The sequence below is a fragment of the Macrotis lagotis genome, chromosome 6 (assembly GCF_037893015.1).
Source record: "Macrotis lagotis isolate mMagLag1 chromosome 6, bilby.v1.9.chrom.fasta, whole genome shotgun sequence".
NCBI classification, from domain to species: Eukaryota; Metazoa; Chordata; class Mammalia; order Peramelemorphia; family Peramelidae; genus Macrotis; species Macrotis lagotis.
In genome coordinates, this window is record NC_133663.1 from 16,413,431 (window position 1) to 16,421,826 (window position 8,396).

At 38.9% G+C, this 8,396-nt stretch overlaps 1 long non-coding RNA gene across 2 annotated transcripts in view; it reads left to right on the top strand.

Annotated features, from left to right (window-relative positions):
- Positions 1-7,984, top strand: part of LOC141491586 (uncharacterized) — a 49,307-nt gene extending 41,323 nt beyond the window's left edge. For both annotated transcript variants that reach the window (XR_012469655.1, XR_012469656.1), the window contains exons 4-7: positions 1,327-1,380; positions 2,111-2,293; positions 2,408-2,625; positions 7,441-7,984. This is a non-coding gene — a long non-coding RNA (uncharacterized LOC141491586). The remainder of the gene's footprint in view (positions 1-1,326; positions 1,381-2,110; positions 2,294-2,407; positions 2,626-7,440) is intronic.
- The last annotated feature ends 412 nt before the right edge of the window (positions 7,985-8,396 follow it).

The window sequence follows — 8,396 nt, forward strand, 5'->3', positions numbered from 1 at the left end:
ATCAGTCAGGACAGATATCTGAATCAATGAGAGAACCCATGAACCAATAAGGTTTGATTCTAGAGTTGCAGTTTAGTGCAATCTCTACATCAACACAGAGCAGAGGGCCTCATGGGTTTCCAGAAAGTCTCCCAAATCTGCCTTTGATACATCCTTCTTCCCACCCTCTCTGACCCCTTCTAGGCTGGACCCCAGTTATCTTCCACATTAACTTTCTCCAGTAGAATATTAAAAAGAGAATTCTTTGAAACTCATGGTTTTATTTTGTGTTGATCCAATTTCCCCTAATTTTGTGGATGGATCACTGCTGGTTCTTAAGATTCTAATAATAAAAATAATGTTTGTCCATCATTCTCTAAGAAGACCACCACATCGGGGAGGTGATGCCATGACAAGCACATAGGTTGGAGTGGGGGGGGGGGGCTGTGCTAAGTCACCAGCCTTTCTCCTCCAAGGTCATCTGGGTCAAGGGGTCAGATATGAATCAGGACGACTGGAGATGGCCCTGGGTGGGAGGCAGTCAGGGTTAAGTGACTTACCCAAGGTCACACAGCTAGTTAGTGTCAGTTGGTTGAGGACAGATTCGAACTCCTGTCCTCCTGACTCCAAGACCAGAGCTCTGTCCAACTGCTCCACCTAGCCGCCTCTTCTTGTGATTCTAATTAGATTGTAAGCTCCCTGAAGGCCTCTTTCTGTAATTCCAGAATTTAGCGGTGGTATAAACAATAAAGGTTTATTGATTGATCATGATGTCAAATGTAGGGGCCCAGGAATAAAATTAAAATCCATTTATAATCCAGTTATCTGAAATAATTTGGCTCTTCATCCACTTCCAGGTAGACTAGTTCAGAAGATCAGAGATTTTTAACTGAAGAAATGATAGGGATCATCTAGTACACTTCCTTCATTTTATTTTAATTTAGGAGATAATTTTTTTGGTTTGTTTATACTTTCTTTTCTATTATGACCTAAAAAATTGTCAACAAATACAAACATTTCAATATACAGAGAAAGGATGGTATATGAGCCAAATAACTTCTGGTGCAGCATTATTAATTTTTTTTTTTTACGTTTTTGCAAGGCAATGGAGTTAAGTGGCTTGCCCAAGGCCACACAGCTAGGTAATTATTAAGTGTCTGAGACCGGATTTGAATCCAGGTACTCCTGACTCCAGGGCTGGTGCTTTATCCACTGCACCACCTAGCCGCCCTGCAGCATTATTTTTTAAACACTTATGAGGGTGATAAAATTGCCCAGTTAAGAGTTTTTTGTTTTCGTCTGAATATTTTTGAATGATCTTTTCTTTCTTGCTCACCCATTTTACAGATGAAGGAACTGATGACTAGAGAGGCTAAAAATTCACTCCTCAAAGTGACAGAGGTGAGTCTTGAAGCCAGATCCTCTGATGGAAAAATTACACTTTCTTCCCCATTATCCTACAGAGAACTCAATGGTTTGTTATAATAAAGCACCCAAGGAAGTTTATCTTCCCAGCTGGGCAACTGTTTGTTTAATCCTATGTGATGTTGGTAGAAATTTGAGTTACTTAATAAAGATGAGTTATTTGCTCAAAAATGAGATTTTCCCCTTTGAATATACATTTAACTGAACTGTCAAGCTTTTTTACTTTCAGGGGCAAATGAATTAACACAAAGACAGACACATATTACACACACAAAAACACAGACAGACACACAGACATACACAGTCACATACACAGATCACACACACACACACACACACACACACACACACACACACCACCCAATAACTTTGCTGAAATGATGTAGGTATTTTCCCAGAATCTGTAGCAATATCAGAAGGTGCAACTTATTGCATTACCCCCACCCTGCCAATGGAAGAAAAGAGGTCATCACCTAAGGAAGCACTATCTGGGCATAATTAACCTTTATCTCTACTAAGTGTTCCCAGTGAGCTGATGGGTACCTGTGTTTCATAAGGTTGTTATTCTGCTAGGCCCTAATGGTCTTAGCTTATTGCAACACCAAATGCAGGGTGGGGATTCCACTTCTAATTCATTACTTTATTCATTTACTTATCTATTTACCAACTTTTGCTGCTGGCTGATAACTGACTCCTCCAATTGCAGATTTTACACTGCTATCCCATTTGTGGCATGGAAGTGACAATGAGCACCCAAGGCTATTGTCAATGGAATGGAAGCTAAGATCTAAAAACCATGGAAAATTTCAAGTATAGACCTGCTGATGGCTCTTATGTACCAGAACCAAGCTTAGTCTGGAGAGGCCCATCATCAGAGGACTGGCCAAAGGTGGTGAATTTCTTCATACATGGTGTCTCATAAAGATGAATGGCTAAGTATTAGAAGTGATCTCCTTGCCTCTTATTTGCATTTTCTAATCCTATTCCATTATGTTTTTTCTAGCCTTATCCCTGATGTCTACAAACATTCCTATGTGACCTCCAACCTTAAAATTATCCCCACTGGAACTGTCCATTTCTCTGCCATCCCAGACCTCTTCTTGTTCTAATGACTGGGATGTGAGAAAGCAATTTACTGTCAATGCCTTCGCATTGCATGGGAGAGCCATTGAAGAAATAGAATTGACTGGACTTAGCAACGGATTGAATGTGGAATGGAAGGTGAGGCCCTTAAGAGAAATAGGTAAATAGAGAGGGGAATGGATTTGGGGGGAGGTGAATATAACTGTCTATTTTAGATTTGTTGAGTTTGAGCATCTCTGAACCAATGGACAAGTGGTAGTTTGAGCTCTAAGGTTTGTGTCTAGATTTAGTTGAGTTGATATGAAAAGAGGTTTATTCTGAATTCTCACGGAATAAAATTCAGGCAAAATCTCGATTAAGTAGACCACTGTAATGGGGCAGAGGGAAGAGATAAAAGTCAGAGTTCTTCTCCTAGATGTACCGGTAAGTCACCTGAGGGCAGGGATAGTTTTCACTTTCACATCTGGGGTCCCAGGACCATGCTCATAGTAGATTTTCTTGGTTCAATTAATGGTTCATTGCTCCATGTCATATAGAGGCAACATTTCCTTATGGTGTACCAGTCTAAGTGGATTTCATGCTGCCTCCCTTGGCTATCTGGTGTCTGAATTCCTCATCATGCCTTGGAACTCCTCCATGAAGGTTTCCCAATACTCTTCCCTAGTAATCACCTTCCCCTCAAATCCCACATAGCATTTTCTCTTGCATACATTAGATGTGGTTAGTTTGTGCTATTGTGACATTTACTTCATGTCCAGGAAGCTTATGTTTGGGAAATCTCATTTTGCTGACAGAATGATTCTACCTAGTACTCATATCTCATCAATACCCTTTGACCCTTTGATCTGATCCTCTTTCTGGAAGACAGACAAGATTTTCAGGGCTTCTGCTTTCAAAAGGGGCTTTGCACAGTCTTTTCTCTATTTCTAGCCCACTACACTGCTTTGCATCATATACCCCTGCACTGGATACCCTGCCCCATTCCATTTCTTAGTTTCTTGCTGGGTGTTGGCTTTCCCTCAAAGAGGATAAACTCTTGGATGGTAGGGACTTTTTTTAACTTGTATTTTTATTCCTAGAACTTTGCAGAGTGCATTCCTACATAGTAGATGCTAATTCCTGACTTCTATGCATCCTGTCTTTCCCCCTTAATATGATATATATATGGAAATATATGGAAACTTCCTATGAAATATATATATATGTATATATATATATATACATATATATATATGCTTCCTATTGATCATCATGACCAAAACTATGTCTTTAATGTTCATTGTACTGCATTCATAAACAGAATAGGGGTATCACTGTGTCACCTCCCTGCCCTAATGCAATGATTCATTAATTGTCAAGATCTAGTGATGAAGCATGATTGCTTCTTCGTAGTAGAGAGTGAAACTGTGGGAGCAGAATACTACATATACTAGAAGGCCTGTATGCTATGTTGATGTATCTTACTTGAATGTTGTTGCTTTTTGTATTTAATCAAAAGAGACAGTTCTTGGGGAGATTATTTGCATGATATAATTGTAAGGAACATGAACAAAATCTTTTTTTTTTAAATGCCTGACAATTTACTGCTCCCCACCCTGGTCAGACCTGCAATAAGTTCCACACCTGGGTCACATAGGAGTAGAATAGGTGCATGGAGACTGCTCTGCCTTTGCCTAGGAGGCAGGGTGGATCAGGGTAGGGCTGGGCGGGCATGGCAGGACAAATGTTTTTCTCCAGATTTGCATTAGCCTGTTGGGAGTTGTCATCTACAGACTGTATTGAGCCAAAACTTCAACTCCAAATCCCGGAAATCAAACTCAGAAACTCAAAGTGAATGTCAATAGATTAGATCCCTATTGCATCAGGGGTACATGCAGGGCAGATTTGCTTGTAGTCCTGGGAAAATGTCAGTTGATAGTCTGAACTCTGCATAAGTATTCAAATCCAAGACATATTGGCTCATCCTTGTACCTGAAAGCACACTCTGTTTTGTACAAGGATTATTATACAAGAACTGTACATCATAGCTGAGTGCTCTTTTTGATGCCCTTGCATAAGATTCATGCCAACTAGCCCTGGAAAAAAAAGGTAAGTGTAAACAAAGAGAAACTGCTTCAAAAGTAGAACAAGGCTGTTATCCTCAGTAATTCATCAGAGATGGGCATTGTCTTGAAACAAAAATAGACAATACTTACACAATCCAAGAGTCAAACCTATTCCTGGAATTTTTAAAATGTTAGTTAACTGCATTAGGAGTTCCTTCTAAGCACCTTCCTTCAAGTCTTAGCTCAAGCACAATCTCTAATAGGAAGCCTTTTTTAAAAAAATCTCATTCTTTTGGTGTAAGCCCTTTGAAGACAAAGACCATTTTCCCAGTGCTGATTATATTAATGCATATTGGTTAATTGTGTTCTATCTCCACTAATCAGATTCCTAGCTTTAGAGGTGGAGGGAACTGAAAAGTTATTGATGATCTTACAGATGAGGAAACTGAGGCACATAGAGCTGCAAATGACTTTCTCAGAGTCACCTAGATCTTGTCTGAGGTGAGACTTGAAACCAGGTCTTCCTCACTTTGAGTGCTCCATCCCTAAGGCATCACTTCTCATACTTGCATACATAGTTATCATATATCATATTCCTCCACTTGGATCCCCTCAGTAGTGATCTAAGATTCTAGAGAACTCAACTGAGAAAAATATGCAACTGCTCTGCTATATAGGAAGAAGTCTGGACATATTGAAAAATATAGTGTCTTGTTCAGGATCAGTCATTAGAACTGAGAGATGCTTTGATCCCAAGTCTTCCTGATTCCAAGGAAAGCTTGATTCCAAATCTTGCATTCTCTCCAAATCATGCTCTCCAGAAAATATGGGTCTCCCATTACTTATTGTACAAAATAAAGAGAAAGAAAACTTTCCCTTTTAAGTACAAATATAGATAGTACAATTGAAGGCTATCAACCTTTCACATTATAGAATGAATTGTTTTCAATGGATTGCTTTCCTTCTTTCTTCAAAGTTTTATTCCATGTTTATAATAATGGTATCTTCAATGATCTTTTCCATTATTTTGAAATCTAACTTTCTTTGAATTATCTTAAAAACCAATCTCTGACAAGTTGTATGTTTTTTGATCAAATCTAGACATTTTAATCAGCTTCTTTCATTTTCTTAATTAACATTGTAACTTCTCAAATAGTACATTGTATATTGAGATGATGGGGTCCAAACATACTCCCATTTTTTTTAACCAATTCACATGCCAACTGATTTATTCAATTTCAATTTGTTCTCCTCTTTGTTTTATTTACACAAGACTTTGGATGATCTGGATCAGCTAGGTTCAAAACCTAGATCCCTCTAGGTTAATTTTTTAACATTAAAGAGGTAACAGTTCCTGATGTCCCATCAGTCTCTTACTGTCTTTCATATATCTTACCAATAAAACTTTACCTTACATACTACTGGGTTTGTTTTTTTTTTGCAAGGCAAATGGGGTTAAGTGGCTTGCCCAAGGCCACACAGCTAGGTAATTATTAAGTGTCTGAGACTGGATTTGAACCTAGGTACTTCTGACTCCAAGGCCGGTGCTTTATCCACTACACCACCTAGCCACCCCTTTACATACTACTGTTACCTTTTACTATCATATCTTTCTACTTCTCAAGTGTTGAAAGCAGCTGGGTTTTTTTCCCCTTAGGTTTTTGCAAGTTAAGTGGTTTGCCCAAGGCCAAGCTAGGTAATTATTAGATGTCTGAGGCCGGATTTGAACTCAAGTCCTCCTGTCTCCAGGGCTAGTGCTCTATCCACTGCACCACCTAGCTGCCCCAAGCAGTTAGGTTCTTTGATCCTCCCTATTGTGACACCTTCATTTCAGTGAAATGATTCTAAGAAATGATGTTTGTGTTAGTGTTTGTGCTTTTGTCCATTTCCCAATCAACTTTGAGATCAAATGTTCATTTAAATAGGCTTTACTAGAGCTATTGTAATTACATGACATGTTTTCTCATCTTTGTTCTTTCTTCTAGTTTGTGGGATGGCTAGGTAGTGCAATGGATAGAGCACTGGCCTGGGAGTCAAGAGGACAGGAGTCTGAATCTGGCCTCAGACACTTGATTCTTACTAGCTGTGTGACCTTGGGCAAGTCACTTGACCCTGCTTGCTTCACATCCAGGACTATCTCCAGTCCTCCCAACTCACATCTGGCCACTGGACCCAGATGACTCTGGAGGAGAAAGTGAGGCTGGACATAGCAAAGCACCCCCTCACTCAAATCTTGTCATGGAATCATCTCCCTGATATCATAGTCTTCTTCAAGAATGAAGGACAAAGGCATCTAGGTGGTGCAGTGGATAGAGCACTGGCCCTGGAGTCAGGAGTATCTGAGTTCAAATCTAGTATCAGACACTTAATAATTACCTAGCTGTGTGGCCTTGGGCAAGCCATTTAACCCCATTTTCCTTGTAAAAACCTAAAAAAAAAAAAGAATGAAGGACTAACATCAGTTTAATACTGATTTTATTTTTGATTTAACTAGTTGGTGGAATACCTTCAATAAAACTGATTCTGAAATAACTCCCACATCAGTAATCAGTCTTCTCTTGCCTATTATGATAAAATCAATTAACATTTTTAAAAATTTCATTTGCTGTACACCATCCCCATTGCCTTATGATTCTTCAGATATACAGACATGAGGCTTCTGAATAGCTTGCAAGCCTTCAATCTCTTTGATTTCATGCTCTCTGATCATATTTTTGAGGGTATTCCCACCTTCAAATAGAGATTACTGAATTCCAAAGTAAATGTTACCTTCATTTGGAAGCTCTTTTCCCCTTCATACTTTTTTCCCCTCCATCTTCCCCCTTTGCCAGAAATGTGTTTAAGTGGCAATTTTCTCAATTGCTGCATTTTTACTATGCTCATCATAGGCTCTGTGTTTTATCCATAGGAGCTATCCTTTTCCAAAGAACAAAGACAGAAGAGAGAAGAGCATATACAAGAAACAGGAAGCAGGGCAGTTTGTCTGGGATTATAGAATATATGAAAGGAAATTATAATGGGGTATAAGTTTGGTCCAGATTATGATACTAAAAGGCTTACAGAATATGAAATCCTGTTTTGTCATTGTTGATTGATTACCAAAAGCATTTGACTCGATGGTGCAAAATTAGCGCCTTAAAGATTGGCCTCAAATAGCTGTGTCCCATGAGTTTGTGAAATTCCTACAAAATTCCATAAATATATTTATTCAGTGAATGACTCATCATCTCTTAACCTCCAGTCAGATGTCAACCAGGAGAGAGTGCCATGGAGAGTGTCTTGCCCAAAAAAAGAGAAAGGTGATTCTCCATCAACAAAGAGGTTTATTGGTACCATTGGATTCATTGAATGAAATCCAGAGGAGAAAGACAGACCTGGGCTCAAAATCTAAACTTGCTGCAGTAGAACTATAAGGAATTAACCTTTCTGCATCTGTTTCCTCCTTTTTTGAACTGAATAAAACCATTTAAAATTATACTTTTAGAAAAGCAATAAACCTTGTACCCTTTGATTACTTCATAAAGTGCCCTTCCTTTAAGACAAAGTTCAAGCACCCTTTTCTCTCTTTTTTTAAATTTTATTTATTAAAGGCAATGGGGTTAAGTAGCTTGTCCAAGGCCACACAGCTAGGTAATTATTAAGTGTCTGAGGTCACATTTGAACTCAGGTCCTCCTGACTCCAGGGCCAGGACTCTGTCCACTGCGCCACCTAGCTGCCCCCACAATCACCTTTTCTACATAAAACCTTTTTCTTTCCCCAACCACAGGTGTTCTCCTTTGCAAAAAACCTTGTCTTCAGCTATTTTGTATATATTTGTATTTATTCATTTCTATTTATTTTATGTATGTGTGTGGATGTGTAAA